The sequence below is a fragment of the Lithobates pipiens genome, unplaced genomic scaffold, assembly GCF_037356315.1.
Source record: "Lithobates pipiens isolate NorthernLeopardFrog02 unplaced genomic scaffold, aLitPip1_a1.2 Scaffold_10, whole genome shotgun sequence".
NCBI lineage: Eukaryota > Metazoa > Chordata > Amphibia > Anura > Ranidae > Lithobates > Lithobates pipiens.
This window is the reverse complement of record NW_027507686.1, coordinates 81,960,733-81,980,315: the sequence shown is the minus strand read 5'-3', so window position 1 is coordinate 81,980,315 and position 19,583 is coordinate 81,960,733.

Below are 19,583 nucleotides of genomic sequence, written 5' to 3'. Positions count from 1 at the left end.
GACCCCAGTCCATCCAGTTCAAACAGAGTGTCTACAATTGTCCCTATCCCTGTATATTGCACACTCACATTGGTCCCTACCCTCAAGGAGCCCACAATCCATTCATATACTAGGGCCAATTTGGGACAGAGGCCAATTGGCCTACCTGCATGTCTTTGGGGTGTGTGGGGAGGCCGGAGTGCCTGGAGGAAACCCATGCAGGCGCAGCGAGAACATGCAAACTCCAGGCAGGTAGTGTCGTGGTTGGGATTCAAGCCAGCAACCCTTTTTGCTGCTAGGTGAGAGTGCTAACCACTACACCACTGTGCCGCCCCATGGCTCTTATACCATGTTTCAGGGGGAGACTAAGAAATTACATACCGTATATACTCGAGTATAGGCCGACCCGAATATAAGCCGAGGCCCCCAATTTACCCCCAAAAAAACTGGCAAACTTATTGACTCGTGTATAAGCCGAGGGTAAGACATGCCTGTCCATCCCTGTGTGTGTGTCCGTCCATCCCTGTGTGTCCGTCCATCCCTGTGTGTCCGTCCATCCCTGTGTGTCCGTCCATCCATCCCTGTGTGTGTGTGTCTCCATCCATCCATCCATCCCTGTGTGTGTGTGTGTGTGTGTGTGTGTGTGTGTGTGTGTGTGTGTGTGTGTCCAGCCTACCTGTGTCCTGAGCCTTTGTCCCGAGCCTCCGTCCCGTGCCGAGCCTCCTTGCCTCCGTGCCTCGCCGCCGTGCCTCGCCGCCATGCCTTGCCTCCGGTCCCGTCCCATCCCGTCCCGTGCCGTGCCGTCCTGTGCCTTGCCTCCGTCCCGTGCCCTCTTCGTTCGTCGGCGGCCATTGTAAAATTCAAAAGCTGCGCCGCCGCCTTCGCCTGTGATAGGCGGAACACTGAATTTCCCAGCAGCCTGTGTTCCGCCTATCACAGACGTCGTATCATCCTCGTCCGTAGTACGAGGATGATACGAAGTCTGTGATAGGCGGAACACAGGCTGCTGGGAAATTCAGTGTTCCGCCTATCACAGGCGAAGGGGGAGCCGGAGGCGCGGCTTTTGAATCAGAATGGCCGCTGTCTGTCTGCTCGACACGCTGATCGAGCGGGCAGACAGCGATGACTCGAGTATAAGCCGAGGGGGGCACTTTCAGCCTCAAAAAAGAGGCTGAAAATCTCGGCTTATACTCGAGTATATACGGTATTTCGATAGCATAAATGTGATTGCTGCAATGCCAAAATATCATATTCCATTTGTTTACAGGCAAGCATATATCTTTTAGCAGTTATTATAAGTACATATAATAGTATTTTGTTTTTTTAAAGCTGCAGTTTATTCTGTTTCTAGTTTGCCTTCCCTGCTTCCTCAATTTCCCTTCATCAACGTGATAATGAAAAATTGAATTCAAGCTTTTCCATTTTCATGACATTGTTTTAGACCCTGTGATGTAATCAATGGGCCTTTGTGCTCCTCTATGCACTTCAGGCAGATCATGACTGGTGAGAGGGACCAGCAGGGTGCTGTACATGGCTTCCTGAAAACATCGCAGCACCTGACTTCAGTTCTTCTCTCAAGAGCCCAGATGCAAGCAGCGGTTTGGCTCTTGGATAGAGGTATGTAAATATCAAAATGCATTGAGGTTAGTCTGAAGTACTGGGAGTTCGTAAGCAGGCTGGATTCGTATGCAAAAATCTAGCTAATGCTGGACATCCTCCAGCCAGAAAATAGCTTTATCTGACTTGCTGCAGCTTGATGTACACATGAGAAGCCCACAGTGTGCAATGAAATCAGAGTAACCTATTTCAGTATGGGAGAGGAGTGCAAGGCTAAAGGTAGGGCTATTGTGACCTGGTGAACACCCACAATTATTATTATTCACGTTTTATATAGCGCCAACAGTTTACACAGCACTTTACAATGTATAGGGGACAACACAATTACATTACAGTTCAATACAAAAGGTACAGGAGGGCCCTGCTCATAGAGCCTCCATTCTAAAGGGAGGGGGTGGTACAAAAGGTAATAGCTGCAGAGAATGATTTGATGGGGGTGGCTCGGACAGTTAGGTGGGTGCAGGATAGGCTTCTATGAATAAATGAGTTTTCAAGGATCTCCTAAAAGTGGACAGGGTAGGGACTGATCGCATATACTGGGGCAGAGAGTTCCAGAGGATGGGAGAGGCTCTGGAGAAGTCTTGAAGGCAAGCATGGGGGAGGAGGTAACAAGGGAGCTAGAAAGCAGGAGGTCGTGGGAGGAGCAGAGGGGACAATTTTGGGCGATATCTGCAGATGAGGTTGGTGATGTAGATGGGGGCGATGTTGTGAATGGCCTTGTATGTTATGGTTAGCATTTTGAATATTACACGGTGGGGTAGGGGGAGCCAGTGAAGGGATTGGCAGAGAGGAGCAGCAGTCATAGATAGTTAGTGAGGTGTATTAGTCTAGCAGCAGAATTCATAATAGACTGAAGGGGGACAGCCTGCTTAACCACTTCACGACCGGCGCACAACGATGTCCACTTGTAATTGCTGCCCTGCCATCGCGTGTGCGCCGCCGGTCGGGACCACCGTGAGTCCGGTCGTGAGTCCCGCGGACTTGATCTCCGCGGGGATACCCGCGATCGTCTCATGGGGAGGCTGAACGGGGAGATGCCAATGTAAACAGCATCTCCCCGTTCTGCCTAGCAACAAGTGACACTGATCTCCCTGTGATTGGAGCAGAGATCAGTGTTCACTAACACACAGCCCAGCCCCCCACAGTTAGTAACACGCCTCTAGGACACACTTAACCCCTACACTGCCACCCCCTGGTTAACCCCTTCACTGCCAGTGTCAATTACACAGGAATCAGTGCATTTGTATAGCACTGATTGCTGTATAAATGACAATGGTCCCAAAAATGTGTAAAAAATGTCCGATGTGTCCGCCATAATGTTGCAGTCACAATAAAAATCGCTGATCGCTGCCATTACTAGTTAAAAAAAAAATTATTAATAAAACTAAAAATAAAATAAAAACTATCCCCTATTTTGTAAATACTATAAATTTTGCACAAACCAATCAATAATCGCTTATTGCTTTTTTTTAACCAAAAATATGTAGAAGAATACGTATCGGCCTAAACTGAGGAAAAAAAATGTTTTCTCAAATCGCCTTTCAGGACAACCCCGGAGAGAGTGTAGCTCCACCTTGTAATTAGGAAACACATGCCCACTTTAAAAAAACCTCCCCTTCCTCCATGGCTTCAGTTATTGTGTTTCCTCCATGGGGGAAGCATGTGCCTTAACCAGGGGAAAGCTACACTCTCTGCAGGGGAGTAAAGGCTTACCTTAAATGTATTGGTTGTCTTTTTCTTGGCCCCCAGCAGCATCTCCAGCGGGAGAGGACTCCTGGAGCTCCTGGTCCCACCATCTCACGGGAGTAAGGACCCTCGGAGTGCCGGCGTCGGGTGCCCGGTGTCCGCTGGACAAGCGCAGGGAGGGCTCTGTCGCTGGCGGCGGTCGCTGAGGGTCAGTGGCGTGGCTCCGTTTTCGGCGTCGGGTCCCGGGCGGCAACAGCATCGTTACGGTGACGCGCGGACGCTCTGAGGGAGTGTGGCACCGTGGTTCAAGCGCCTGGAACGCAGGGATCATGGGGCGGGTCAGGTGACCGAGTGCTTCTGCTTCCGGCCGACCCTGATGCCGCGACGGCCAGGAAAATTCAAAAGAATGGCGGAATTGTTTGAAATATGCTGTCTTACTCAGCGAAATGGAGGAGTGTAAGCCAGCTATGGCGGAGACAGGCGCCCCAAGCACCGGTCCAGCCCAGGTATGTAAGGTGCAGTGGCACCCTCTGCTTCACTATTGGGCTATGTTTTTGTCTGTTCCCCCCTCTTGGGGGCCTGTTGCTGCAGGTCAGAGGTGATTTCGCTCTGAACTTTTGCAGCCTCGTCCTGGGGTCTCACTAGTGGTCTGTTTGGTGGTGGGTCTCTGCACTGGCTTGGTGTTAAGCAACTGGTAGTTGAGAGCTTTTAGTGAGTTGAACCTGCATGTCATTTCAGGAAAAGTCACTAGGAAAAGCTAAACCAGGCCAGAGAAAGTGTCCTTCTTGCAAGAACCCCCTCAGAGATTCGTGGCAGAAGGCAATGTGCAGAGCTTGTATCAGGGAGTTGGTGGAAGAGGAAACATCCCAGCAGTATAAGGATTTGTTTTCTTCTGTTAAAGAGCTGACAAACTCCTTGAGTTCAGTCAGGCCCATCCTGATACAAAACCCTCCCGCACAGACCGAGCCTCAGAACTTGCCGCCCAGCCCCAGGGCGTTGCCGTCCAGACAGGTGGAGACCGAGGATTCTGGAGACGAAGGGGGTAGTACTCTCATCTCCATCAGGGATTCTGAGGAGGAGGAAGAAGATAGCAGGGGCTCTAAGTACAAGCTATCGCTAGAGGAGGTAGATGACATCCTTAAAGCAATCTACACAACTCTAGAAATTCAAGAAGAAAAGGTACAGCTGTCAGTTCATGACAAAATGTACCAGGGGTTGGACAAAACAAAACGGAGAGTTTTTCCAGTCCCCAGGTTCTTCTCAGATACGGTGATAAAAGAGTGGAAGAACCCAGAAAAAGCCTCTTTTTTTTCTCTAAGGCTCTCAAGCGAAGGTTTCCCTTCGAGGATAAAGACTCTGAGGTGTGGAACAAAAAACCCAGCGTCGATGCAGCTTTCTCGCAGGTATCTAGAGGAACGGATCTAGCCTTTGAGGATATGGGGATCCTTAAGGACCCAATGGACAAGAAAGCTGACTCCATCCTCAAGAAGGCTTGGGATGCAGCGTCAGTCAGTCTGAAGCCAGCTATGGCGGCTACGGTAGTGGCCAGGAACCTGGAATGCTGGGTAGAGAAATTGAAGAGCCATATTGAAGCGGGGACGCCCCGCAAAGATCTTTTAGAGTCCTTCCCACTAATTCTGAATGCAGTCAAATATATGGCAGATGCATCAGCAGAATCGGTCAAACTGGCCGCCAGGTCCTCGGCTCTTGTAAATTCAGCCAGGAGAGCAGTTTGGCTGAAGACAAGGTCTGGAGATACGGCCTCTAAGGTCAAACTGTGTGGTCTGCCCTTCTCAGGTAACTTGCTCTTCGGTCCCGATTTAGAGTCAGTGCTGGATAGGACGGCTGATAAAAAGAAGGCTTTTCCAGCCAAGAAGAAGCAGGTAACCAAAAAGAATTTACGTGCTCTTCAGCAGTCCCATAAAAAAGACCAGGATCGCAAGAGCAGATGGGGTTCGCAGAAGGGCAGAGGCAGGGGTGGAGTCCTCTTTAGATCTCCCCCAGAGCAGACCTCCAAGAGCAAGTGACAATCTCTCCCCAGTGGGGGGGGGGGGAGACTGTCAGCTTTTCGTGAACAATGGGACAGGCTGTCTCCAAATCTGTTTGTGAAGAGCGTTGTCGATCAGGGGTACAGGTTGTAATTTTCAGAACCACCCCCGAGCAGGTTTTATGTGACAACGTTGCCAAGGGATCAGGAGAAGGCCTCTGCAATGAAGCTTTTATTACAGGAGCTGATAGAGCAAGAGGTTCTAATTCAAGTCCCAGTAAACCAGCAGGGCAGGGGTTTTTACTCCCATATCTTTCTGGTGAAGAAACCCTCAAGGAAGTACCGTTTAATCCTGAATCTGAAAGTTCTGAATGGGTTTATTCGGTACAAACATTTCAGGATGGATACAATTTTTCCCATCACGAAGCTGTTGACCCGAGACTGTTTCATGGCATCCCTGGATCTAAGGGATGCCTACCTTCATATACCCATTCATCAGGCATTGCAGCAGTTACTGCGCTTGCCATTGAATTTGGGGATTTCGGTGTGGCACCTCCAATTCAGGGCTCTGCCATTCGGACTCTCGTCCTCTCCCAGGGTCTTTACAAAGATTATGGCAGAGGCTCTGGAGCCCCTGAAGTTAAAGGGAATTTCAGTCGTCCCTTATCTGGACGATCTTTTGTTTTTTGCGGACTCCAGGGAGCAGGTCCTAGTCAATCTCCAGATGGCCCAGTCTCACCTCGAGGGCCTGGGGTGGCTTCTAAATCTAGAGAAGTCAAACCTGATCCCCTCACAGGAAATTACATTTCTGGGGTATACGATAAACTTGATTCTCCAGAAAGTTTTCCTGCCGCTGGAAAAGCAGGAAAAGTTGCAGCTAGCTGTACAGAGGATACAGAGCAACCAGGCAGTCTCGGTCAGGACGGCTATGGCAGTTCTGGGCCTGCTTACGGCAGCAATCCCAGCTGTTCAATGAGCCAGGTTCCATTCCAGACCCCTTCAGAGGGAGATTCTGTCAAGCTGGTCCTATCAGGATCCTTTGGAGAAGCATCTCGTCAGGGACGAAAAGGGCTCTTTGGTGGTGGAGAGACCAAACAAACCTCTCAAGGGGTCTGGTGTGGACTTTTCCCTGGGACAAGCGACTAACAACAGACGCACGTGTCTGGGGCTGGGGGGCCCACCTGGATGGTCAAACATCTCAGGGGGTCTGGTCCAAGCAGGAAGCCCAAAGATCATCCAACTGGAGGGAGTTGAAGGCGATCTTTCTGTGTTTAGTGGCCTTTCAGCAGAATTTAAGAGGTCACCATGTCCAAGTGTTGTCAGACAACACAACAGCGGTTACCTACATAATGAAACAGGGGGGAACCAGGAGTAGGAGCCTGATGGAGTTGGCCAATCTGTTGTTAGCCTGGGCAGAGCAGAACACGGCCTCGCTATCGGCGGTGCATCTGAAGGGCTCTCAGAACTTGTTTGCAGATCTTCTAAGCAGACGGAATTTGTTAGAAGCAGAATGGAGCCTGAATCATTCTTGATGATTTCCGAGGCCTGGAGGGTTCCACAGGTAGACCTTTTTGCCAGCCAGCAGAACTCAAAGGTGGACAGATTCTTTTTTCGCTTTACCGAGGAGATGCAGCAGTAGGGCTGGATGTGTTTGCTCACCCCTGGCACTACCAGCTGTGCTACGCATTTCCCCCCTTTCCTCTAATTCCACTAGTTCTGAGGAAATTCAGAGAAGAAAGGACAGACTTAATACTAGTCACTCCTTTTTGGCCAAAAAGACCTTAGTTCGTGGGACTTTGAAACCTAGCCTCAAAGCCTCCATGGAAGTTACCACCCAGAAAAGATCTGTTATCCCAGGGGACAGTAAATCATCCAGAGGTGGAACTTCTACAGCTAACCGCCTGGTTTCTGAGGAGGACCTCTTAAAAGCCAAAGGGCTCTCAGATAAAGTAGTAAAGACCCTGTTATCTAGCAGGAAAGCAGTTACCCAGGCAATTTACATGAAGGTTTGGAAGAAGTTCAATTCCTGGTGTAGTTCCAGAGAGCTCAAGGTCAAGAGTATGGTGTCCGTCTTGGAGTTTCTCCATGAAGGAATGGAGAAGGGGATAGCAGCCAGCACCTTGAAGACTCAGGTAGCAGCCTTATCAGTTTTCTTTGAAAATACTTTATCAAAAGAGACTTTAATTTCTAGATTTTTTAGGGCTCTCGCTCGAAGTAGACCGGTAGCTCTCAAAGACTTTCCCAGTTGGGATTTGTCAACAGTTTTGCAGGGTCTCTCGGAAGGACCGTTTGAACCCTTACAAGAAGCCTCTTTACAGAAGGTAGTGTTGAAAACAATCTTTTTAGTGGCCATCACCTCGGCCAGGAGGATCAGCGAGCTCCAAGCCTTAGCTATTATGAAACCCTTCCTTAGAGTTTATCCGGACAGAGTAGTGCTGAGGACGGATCCAGCATTCCTACCGAAAGTATCCTCAGATTTTCATCGATCGCAGGAAATAGTATTGCCTACATTCTCTGCAACCCCAGCTAATGCAGGAGAGGAAGTTTTTCACACATTGGATGTGAGAAGATGCTTACTGCAGTTTCTGAAGATGACTAAATGCTTTAGAAGATCAAACGCCCTTTTTGTGATATTTTCAGGATCACGCAAGGGGGAGAGAGTACGCTGGGTAGGTGGCTTAAGCTGGCTATAGCAGAAACTTATAAAGCAAAAGGAGAAATACCTCCCTCAGGTATTGCCGCGCACTCTACTAGATCCACGGCAGTTTCCTGGGCTGAAAGGGCCGGTGCAACGCCTGAACAAATCTGCAAGGCTGCCACTTGGTCCAGTTATTCGACATTTCTCCGGCCCTACCAGTTAGATCTACTGTCTGCGGCAGATCAGGCCTTCGGCAGGAAGGTACTGCAGGCAGTAGTCCTGCCCTAGAGTAAGTTTCTCGGTTATCCTCTCCGGGGTTATCCTGAAAGGCGATTTGAGAAAAACTGAGTTAGACCTACCGGTGACGGTATTTCTAAGAGCCTTTCAGGACAACCGTTACTTACCTCCCTAGGTTATGCTTAGTAAATGTATTAAAGCGGGAGTCCGCGTTTTTTTTTTTTTTTTTTTAAAAGCCAGCAGCTACAAATACTGCAGCTGCTGACTTATAAAATAGTGACACTTACCTGTCCAGCGCGCCCGCGATGTCGGCACCCGAAGCCGATCTCTCGATCGTCTCTCGGGTGCTGCCGCCGCAATCTTGGGTATGGGAATCAGGAAGTGGAGCCTTTCGGCTTCATTTCCCGGTTCCCTACTGCGCATGCGCGAGTCACGCTGCGCAATAAGGATGGACCCGCTGCCTCTGGGATCTGTGTGTTTCCCAGCAGGCAGCGGGGGACTTTCGGAAAGGGGCGTAATCTACGCCCCTTTCCGCAGAGAGCTATCCTGGAAGTGGGTGCAGATACCTGTACTGTACAGGTACCTGCACCCCCCTCCCCCCTGAAAGGTGCCAATTGTGGCGCCGGAGGGGGCTAGGATTCCAATGAGCGGAAGGTCCACTTTAGGGTGGACCTCCGCTTTAAGTTCTACCATGGTGTTGTGCTTTCTGTGCTTTGTTTTCCAGTGTCGGAAGGCCACAATAACTGAAGCCATGGAGGAAGAGGAGGTGTTTATAAAGTGGGCATGTGTTTCCTGATAAGAAGGTGGAGCTACACTCTCTCCGGGGTTGTCCTGAAAGGCTCTTAGAAATACCGTCACCGGTAAGTCTAACTCAGTTTTTTTTATATAATTTTGGGGGATATTTATCCCTTTCCCGCCGAGCGTACGCAGATATGCGTACTCGGCTTCCGGGGGTTATACCGGGATGATGCCCGCACCTGCAGGCATCATCCCAGTACCGTTTTTTGCAGCAGGCGATTGGCTATCCAGGCATAACAACCGATGCGGCAAAAAGCCGCTCGGCTGTTATGCCGGAGGAGCGGGAGGGGACGCCCCCCCCTCCCGCCGCCTCTCGCCGCTGTTACCGGTGCTCCCGCTCGATCGGGAGCACCGATCAGAGATCCGACGCCTCCGGCTGCTGCGGAGGAACTGGAACGAAGCCGTAATCGGCTTCGTTCCAGTCTCCTCATCGTAAACACGGAAGCGACGTCATGACGTCACTTCCCGTTTACTCGGCTGCCAATGGAGCCGGTTTAAAAAAAATATCCGGTATTCAGAATCGCCGTTTTCGGCGATCTGAATACATTGAAGTGTAAAGGAGGGGTGGGGGGTCTTTTAGACCCCCGATCCCTCCATAAAGAGGACCTGTCACCACCTATTACTGTCACAAGGGATGTTTACATTCCTTGTGACAGCAATAAAAGTGATAAATTTTTTTTTTTTAAACAATTTAGTAATTTTAAAATAAATAAAATAAATAAAAAAAGAAAAAAAAAATTTTTTAAAGCGCCCGCCGTCCCCGCGAGCTCGCGAAGCAAAGAAAACGCATACGGAAGTCGCGCCCGCGTATGTAAACGGTGTTCAAATTACACATGTGAGGTATCGCCGCGATCGTCAGAGCGAGAGCAATAATTCTAGCACTAGACCTACTCTGTAACGCTAACCTGGTAACCGTAAAAAAATTTTAAAGCGTCGCCTATTGAGATTTTTAGGTACCGTAGTTTGTCATCAATCTACAAGTGCGCGCAATTATAAAGTGTGACATGTTTGGTATCTATTTACTCGGCGTAACATTATCTTTCACATTACGCAAAAAAATTTCGCTAATTTTACTGTTTTTTTTTTTTTTTTATTCATGAAAGTGTCCCTTTTCCCAAAAAGTTGCGTTTAAAACACCACTGCGCAAATACCATGTGACATAAAATATTGCAACAACCGCCGTTTTATTCTCTAGAGTCTCTGCTAAAAAAATATATATAATGTTTGGGGGTTCCAAGTAATTTTCTAGCAAAAAATATGGATTTTAACTTGTAAACACCAAATTCCAAAAATAGGCTTAGTCATGAAAGGGTTAATATAGCAAAAAGTAAAAAATAATGTGTTTTTTTTTCAAAATTGTTGCTCTATTTTTGTTTATAGTGCAAAAAATAAAAACCGCAGGGTTGATCAAATACCACCAAAAGAAAGCTCTATTTGTGGGGAAAAAAAGGACGTCAATTTTGTTTGGGAGCCACATCGCACAACTGCGCAATTGTCAGTTAAAGCAACGCAGTGCCGAATCGCAAAAAGCGGTCTGGTCTTAAGCCAGCAAAATGGTCCGGTCTGAAAGTGGTTAAGGGTAGGCCATTAAGGAGAAAGTTGCAGTAGTCAAGGCGGGAAATAATCAAGGAGTGAATTAGTTGCTTTGTGGTGTCATTAGTCAGGAGGGGCCAAATTCTGGAGATGTTGCGGAGGTTAAGGTGGCAGGATTTATCCAGTGATTTGATATAGGGGCTTAAGGAGCGGTCAGAGTCAAGAATTACACCCAGGACCCTGGAATGTGTGGAGGGACCAATGGTTGTGTTGTTGATATTAATGTTGTTGATATTAAAAAACATATACTGTATTTATATGACCATGTGTATTATGTTTCTTACTGAGGTAAGCGATCATTGCTATATGGTCAATATAATTGGCCCTTCACACTGCTTTCCTTGTCATAACTACTAGACAGAACTGTCTTTGTCCAGGAGCACACATCTGTTCTTAACCACAGGTAATTGCTCTATGTGCATTTACATGTGAACAGCGTCAGTTTTTTATTGACTGATGTGACCACTGTACATGCTGTGTGCATGTGCCCTAAGAGGATTGTCTTGGAAGATGCCTCTGATGACACCACTAAGATACCAGTGCCTATAACATAAAGTAGCACTTATTCACATTCAGTTTTCTATGTTTCAAAGTAGACAAATGAGAAATTTACTTTGATAACCATGAAATTATTTGTTAATTTGGAACCTGTGGATACATCACGGGACAGCAGGCAGGAACATAAGCATCAAACTTATATTTAAAATGAAAGAAATGCAGACAAGTGTTGGATTTTATAAGGCTGCGGCTGTTTATTAATGGTTTCAAAACAATATAACAATTCATCATTAAAAGACTGAATATATAAATTTTAAGCAACTAGCCACTGTGACTCATATAATAAATTACCGACTTCATAACTTACCAAAAGACAGGTGGTCTTAAAACCACCTGTCACCAAACCCCCGCAACGCAGCCATCTCAACACAAGAAATTAAGTTTGCATTAAAAATATGCAAACCTAAGTCATATAAATGAGCCTTATCTTTTCTATATAAACCCTGAACACCACCCTCTAATTCCAAATGTCTAAACGATAACATGCCTAATATATTAAGTAACTTGGCTACTGCCCTATTTAATCGTTTTCAATTTTTTTTCCAAGGGGCGCAGCGAAGGAAAAGAGAGCCAACGCAATCTCTGCACAACCTCAGAAAAAACAATAACAGTGTTAGGTAAAGACAACTGAATCCTGTGTATATCATCCCTAATACTAAAAATTATGTCTAATGTTTAGCGTTTTCCAATATCATTTCCCCCAAGATGTACAATCAGTACATCTGGTGGGGGGAAATTCAGAAAAAGCTTCCCTATTTCTCCTAAGAGATCAGACCACACCATACCTCTCCTCCCACTCCAAAAAAACCTTAAACTTCTTAGGATCCAAACCTAAATTAACATTGTAAACTCTTTTTTTTTGCTCTAAGCCCTTCTACACATGGTCGGAAATTCTAACAGTAACTGTCCGATTGGATTATATTGTTGGAAAATCCAACAATCGTGTGTGGGCTCTATCGGACTTTTTCCGTCGGTAATTCTGCCGGAAAAAATTTGAGAGCAGGATCTCAAATTTTCTGACAACAAAATCCAATCTGACTTTTTACGTTCTTTGTAGAGAATTCCGATCGGACAAAGTACCACGCATGCTCAGATCAAAGTACAAGAGCAAATCTATTGGCTACTAGGCTGAACGTAGTCCCATCGGAACGAACAAACGTCATCACGTTCCAAACGATCAGATTTTCTGATAACTTTGTCTAATTGTGTGTATGCAACACCAGTTTCGGACAAAATCCGTCGGAAACAATCTGACGGATTTTGTGGTCGGAATTTCCGACCGTGTGTACAAGGGCTTAGTCTTGCCCAAAAAACATAGGAATGTCCAATAATCCATATACACAGCATTTTCCTGTATAACAAGTAGCTATCAGATTTCCATCTACCTACTTTTTTAATTAAATTAGCATCAATTCCTAACCTTGAAGCTTCAGTAGCTGCTTCTATCCTAAATGAATGTGACGTGAGATGAGAATGAAAATACAAAAAAAAAAATTTAAAACGCTTATGAATTGGTATTTACTAAGGGGGGAACCTGATTCATGTATGAAAAAATTAGGACCTACTGAAGGTCTAATGAAAATATTGTGTTAACAACTTAACTGGACAAATGGGAGAATCACTACACGGATATAGATGTACCCAATTACTTCTACCCATTTGATTAGTTTTTGACCTACTAATAAGGATTTTAACACTGTTATCAGAAAAAATAATATCATTAGCTCGGATCAAAAAATCTATTATGAAACTCTAGGAGCAGCACAAATTTTAAACTGAAAATGCCACTTGAAAAAGCAATGACTCAAAAGAAGAAAAACTAATTTGATCAGTAACTGAGAAAAGTTTAACCAAAATATCTGGAGTAATAGGTTTTCGTGGATCCAATTTAAAATTATTCTTCTTATAACCTTTCAGAGCTTGCTTGACTGAAAAGTACTGCAAGCAAGAAGGTAAATTATTAAGCTTTAAAAAGAATAAAACTCCCGACAATGTTTTTTCTACACAGGACCAAGAATATTTTTTAGTAAATGAATTTAAAAATAATAATACTAAGCCTTCAAAAAAAGATCCTGGAGGTTCTTGGATGGAATTCAAAAATGAAAGCCACAGCAACCAGGCCAGTTGATATCCAGCCCAGGTCGAAGGTGCTACAGAATTTCTAACACACTGATATGGGCCTCAAACAAGCCCCATAAGTTGGGTGGATACGGCATACCCACTTAATCAGCATCTGAAAAAAATCTGGTAAAAACGATCCATCTGTAGATGAGATAATGAATCTGCCAATTAATTGTCCTTGCCAGCCAAATGAATAGCTTTCAACCATATATTTAAACTCAAGCATTTGAAGATCATATGGTGTAATAGGACAATGATCGGCGAAGACTTGGATGTTAAGCAATTAATAGCGTACGTAACTCCCTTATTATCAGTTCTGACTAAAATCCTTTTATTTTTAAAATAATAACCCCATATCTCCAGGGCCACTTTCCCAATTGGCATAACCCTAGATGAAAAAGCCAGAAGACCGAGCAGAAGACTGCATTTCTTTTAAATACACCTTCTTTTTGCGAATAACTACCAATAAAAAAGGCCTAAGCTTAGATATTTTTTCTTCAGGTAGCCGGAAACTACATTAATTTAGAATCAATAGTGATACCCAAAAATTCCAGAAAAGTGGAAGGCCAGGCTGTTCTTTCCAAAGCCAACAGAACACCAAAATGAGAACAAATTTTAAAATCAGAATCGGTGGGCCTAAAAAAAAAAATCATCTAGGTAATGGATAATGAAATTGGAACTGGATTCTGAACTATCCGCCCATTCTAAAAAATAAGAAAACGCTTCAAAATAAAAGCAAGACAGCGAACAACCCATCGGTAAACCTTCTTTCAAAATAAAAACTATCTTTAACCACTACAATACAGGGCACTTTCGCCCCCTTCCTTCCCAGCCCAATTTTCAGCTTTCATCGCTCTAGCGCTTTCAGTGACAATTGCGCGGTCATGCTACACTGTACCCAAATGAAATTTTTATCATTTTGTTCGCACAAATAGAGCTTTATTTTGGTGGTATTTATTCACGACTCCGGTTTTTATTTTTTGCGATATAAGCGCAAAAAAGCGGAAATTTGGAAAAAAAACTATTTTCTATTTTAAAAGAAATCCAATAAAATCAAATTTTGTCATAAATTTAAGCCAAAATGTATTCTGATACATGTTTTTGGTAAAAAAAATTCCGTTAAGTGTATAATAATTGGTTTGTGTGATCACGGACATATGTACGCAAATGATCATGTACATATGTGTGCAGGTGATCACGTACATATGTGTGCACATAATCATTGGGACAAGTGATTTTAGTGGGACATATGTGGGGGACATGTTTTTATTATTAGGGACATGTGTTTTTATTTTTTAGGGACATGTATGTTTTGGGGACATATGTGGGGACTGTGTTTACACTGTGTGGTGTGTTGTGTTGTGTGTTTACACTAGACTGAAGATCAGTGAGTAAAAAGCTGTAAAAAACAGCTCATACTCGCTGATCATCAGCCGGCTGCAGCAATCTGCTCTCCTCTCCTCAGCGATGACTTCTGTGTGAGGAGAGGAGGAGCCGATTGCCTAGCAACCGGCTGTTTGTTTACATCACATGACGGCCGTGATTGGACACGGCCGTCATGTGATCAGGAGGGCCAATCACAGAGCCCTCCTGCCGATCTGAGATGCGCCGTGTCCCGGTGACACGGGCGCACCGGGGTCGCGCCGCTGCGCGGGCATGCGCGCAATCCCGCTCCTCCTGATGGACGTTCCTGAACGTCCTATCAGGAGTAGACGGCTCCCACCCGGCCGTATATGTGCATTGGCCGGGTGGGAAGTGGTTAAAGAAAACCCCAAAGAGTTAAAACATCCCGGATTAATTGGAAGAAGGTGAAAAGCTGATTTAACATCCGCCTTTGCAATAAGAGCTCCTTTACCTAAACGTTTAAAGTGGTTGTAAACCCTTACAACACACTTTGACCTACAGGTAAGCCTAGATTAAGGCTTACCTGTAGGTCCAAGAAATATCTCCTAAACCTACACAGTTTAGGAGATATTTGCCAAAAGACAGGCACTGCTGTCTATGGCGCATGCGCCTTAGACAGCGGCGCGCAGGCGTACTGAGCGCGGCACAGTCAACGGCGAATAGGCCGCGCGTGGCAGCTCCCGTGCGCATGCACGGGAGTGACGTCATGGCGGCGGAGCGGCGAGACCCACCGAGAAGATGGATGCGCTGGACTACAGAGGACATCGGTGACTTCGCTGGCTCCTGTGTCAGGTAAGTGACACATAATGGACTACTATGCGATGCATAGTAGTCCATAGTAGTCCATTATGCTTTACCTTTACAGGGAATGAAAGAGGAAGTAAACCCATCAGGGTTTACTTCCTCTTTAAGCTTTTCTAAAGCATCTTCAAAAGAGGTGTATGTCACAGAAGAAAGGCCCGCAACAATTTGGTCATTGGGAAAAGACAGATGATGTATTAACCTAAAACAATTCTCCTTTTTAGGAACAACGCCTAAAGGGGAAATCCGAAAGTTACTAAAAGGAGGAGAGCTAAAAGGGCCCTCTACCCTACCTTCTCTAATCTCTCTAGAATTTTTTTCACAAACAATATCTGAATTTTTTTTCACAGATTTTAAATTCCTTACCAACGTGCATCCTTGACCAGAAAATACGGGCAATAAAAATCCATCCTAAAAGCCCTCAATTAGAAGCTGGGCCCTCAGCTTGTCTGGAAATATTTTAAACCAAGGGAACATATTTTGCAATTTTATCGGTGTTAACGCTTTTGGAAAAACTCCCAGGCATTTGATTTGCTGCAGACATTTTCTTGAAACATTTTGACACCGGATGTGTTCCGGCACAAAAGGTATTTAAAGGATTTCGGCTACTTACATTGACTATCATTGAAATTGAAGCAAATTTCGTTTTTTATATACGGCATTACCTGATGGCTGAGAAATTGGGTTCTGCCTGGTATAAACTGATCTTGTGGGGTAGAAAAAGGTTAAGCCATGGGCCGACATAGTTAACTCCCCATTTTAATGTAGGATGTACTGATAATTTTTGACGAAAAGCCTTGTCATAATTATACCAGGCAAAACCGCCAACATTTTTAAAAGCTTCCAAAACAATATCTAAATGTTAAAAAAGTCCTGTGCTTTTTTCCGGAAAATTTTCACACAAAATTCCTGAAAAAAATACAAAAAGCCTTTAACCAATTGTTAAATAACTTGGACACAGGCCTTCGTCTATCCTCGTCATCTTTTTTATCAGTTTTAGCAAAAAAAACTTTGGCAGACGGTAGCAATGACAAAATAACGATAAACTCACCACGCCAATTTTTTTCTTTAATTAAGCTAGAGAAATGAAAACCTAATGGAGTTACTTCACAAGTAATAGATTCTTTTAAACAAGACTAAATTCTGCTAAGTAGGGAGAGACACCTATATCCAAATTAGATTGAGCAGCCTGAACCCAATTAGCTGAAACTCAACTAGATGGCGTCCAGAATCTCATAGCAGAAATATCACCTGTTGGAATGGAAAAATCAGAAATAGCCTGAGCTATGCCAGGAGCCGACTGTAAATCTTTAGTCAGTTTAGACAATAACTCTAGCTAAATTATACTTTAGCTATATTAATTAAACAATTAGAGTAGAAGACTCACCCCTGCTCTGATGCTGTGGTATTGAAGTGGGCAACCTGCTGCCATCTTCAAGAGGTATGTCACCTGCATGTGTATTGGCAGGCACATTAGCTGACCTTGCTCCGGCGTCTGACAGCGTCATACATTGCCATGGTGATGATTCCTCCCATGGTAAAGAAGGCTCTAGTGATGCCTCTGGCCCTGCCTTCAAGACCGCCTCTGGACATGCCTCCAGCCGGAAACCCAGCTGAATTCTGAGCTCCTCTTCCTATTCTGGCCTATTCTATCCTCTTCCTATTCTGGCCACGCCTCTAGCCCCTCCTACGTGAGCTCTGATCCAAGCTGTTGAAAATCGCCCATCTTCTCTGGCTGCCGCTGTAGAAGGTGAGAAGGGGGAGCATCTTCGGTGTGCCTCCTCTTGGCTGATTTACTCCTGAGGGAAGGGTTTCCGCCTCTTCTTCTTTGAGTCAGGACTTCCGCTGGATGTTCCGCCTGATTCTCTTCTTCCTGATGTGACACGTGCTCCCAGATGATGGTATCTCTCTCCAGCAATACAGCTTCGGCTGCCACAAGCCTAGCTTCGTCCGCAGCTGTTGTGGCTCCCACCGGAGCCTCTTGACCCGACTTCCTGGGTAAGTCTAGGCATTGCTGAATCCAGGCATCCCCACTGTCTTCTGCAGCCCACTCGATCAGCGGGCGCATCAGGCTCATCTTCCGGCCTCAGGAGACACTGTTTTTTTCAGTGGAGTATACTTCCTAGAACACCACAGCTCATTCTTCTGAGGTGAATGAGCCTGACGTAATGTAACCCCTTTTTATAGCCCCTTTGGGGGCCAGATAAGCCCAATTTAAAGACCCAGGAGAGGACACCTGTATCCTTCTCCCCAGTCACGTGCACCCATAAGATCCCCCTGAGAGCACGAGCTCCCAGGGGGAACTTGAAACAGTTTCTCCCTGCCGCTCTACCATGAAGAAAAGGGGAATTGAAACAGCCTTCCCTTTTTCTATCATTAGGCAAGACTATTTTTATGGAGGATTTTCTACTTTCCCATATTCTAATAAAGATAAAGGAGAAATAGGGTGTATGAACCTCCCCAGACCCTCCAAAGCATCACAATGGGCATTCAGAGCACATGCCTTGCATGGCTTCTCTAGTATGCCTGTCAGGGACGCACTGCCCGCTCCAGAAGACGTGCGCCTATGCGCACGCGCAAACCACAGACTTTGTGCACAGATGCGCGCACTCACAAATCATGGACTTTGCGCACAGATCCGCGCACTAGCGAATCACGGACTTTGTGCACAGGTGCACTCACTCGCGAATTGCGGTCCTCGCGCACGCATTAGCGCGCATTGGCAGCCATTGGCGCCCAAAAGATGCTTTCAGTATGCCGCCCCTTGCGGTTTGATCTGCTCCTGTTACCCGTGTTCCTGACTCTGTGCGTGTATCCTGTTCCTGTGTTGACCCAGCTTCCTGACCTTGCTTCTGTCTCCAGTCCCGACCTCGGCTTATTTGACCCTGCTATTCATCTGCCTGATTGCCTGTTGCCAAGACCCTGCCTGGACTCCGACTACTCTCTGCCGGCCTCTTATGCTGTTACCCTGATGTGTATGACCTGGCTAGTCTGACTCTGCTTCTGTCTTCAAGCCTGCATCTGCCGACCTGCACCCACTGTTCTGCAAACCTGCTCTGGTCCACCGGCATCCATTGTTCTGCAAACCTGCATCTGCGAATCTACATCCTTGGCACCGGCTAGCCTGCTCTCCGTGTCTGCTGTTCCAGCTTCCTTTTGGCGATACAGCTCCAAGTAGTGAGGGCTAAACAGGCACCTTTACCTCACCGTGCTCTTACCGCAACTGTCTCCACTCCAGTGGTCTCCGAGCTGGGCGGTACGGGAGGTCTCCCTCTGCAGGTCAGGCTCACATACGAAGTACGTTACAATGCCACATTGCTTTGCCCACTGCCTCCATTTTGTCCACTAGGTATGCTGGGTGCCTCTAAATCTTGTCATTCGAGAGAGCTGACCCCACTGAAGGGGAAAAAAAGAGCTATGGCCCTGCAAAACACAGTAAACATATAAGTTCACATTCAAGAAAGCCAGCACATAAAAGATAATAAGTAGTGAAATAGATTCCATCCAACGTTTTTTTCAATCTTAATTTCTCCAAGCTCTGCAAGTTTTGTATTTATTGTTACTTTTCCTCAACTGTGTGTGTGCATATCCATTTCAAATTCCATATGTTTTACATTAGTCCATTCACAAATTCCATCCGGCTTCCTCGGGAGGCAACACATACCCTGGTCTGACTTTATTATAGTATTTAATACTGTCTGCAAAAATGCTAATCTGTATTTTCTATGGACACTTCAAGATTATTCATGAACTAATGAAAAAGAGGTGTGGAAGGATTGTGCAGGACTGGTAGACAGGGTGTGGTGATAGATGTGTAAGAAGGGTTTGCACAAGGATACAGAGACTAAATGGGATAAATGTGGAGGGATTGTGTGAACTTTAAATAACTGTGGTATAAGTTTTCCCATTCCATACATTATAAACAAAAAAAAGGTCAAGGCTGCAGATTTATGGTGATGGAAAAGGGGAGTAACACAGGCAGTCACTGCAAAGGGAAAAAAGAGTGCTCTTGCAAGAATCCCTTTTTTTTTCTTTTGCTCAAATAAATGTTAAGATCTTTTGTTCTGACACATACTCATTATACACTCATTAGCCTCTTTATTAGGTACAGCTATCTAGCATGCGTTAGTGGGTGATCATGGCTAGCAGCAATATTCATGGGTA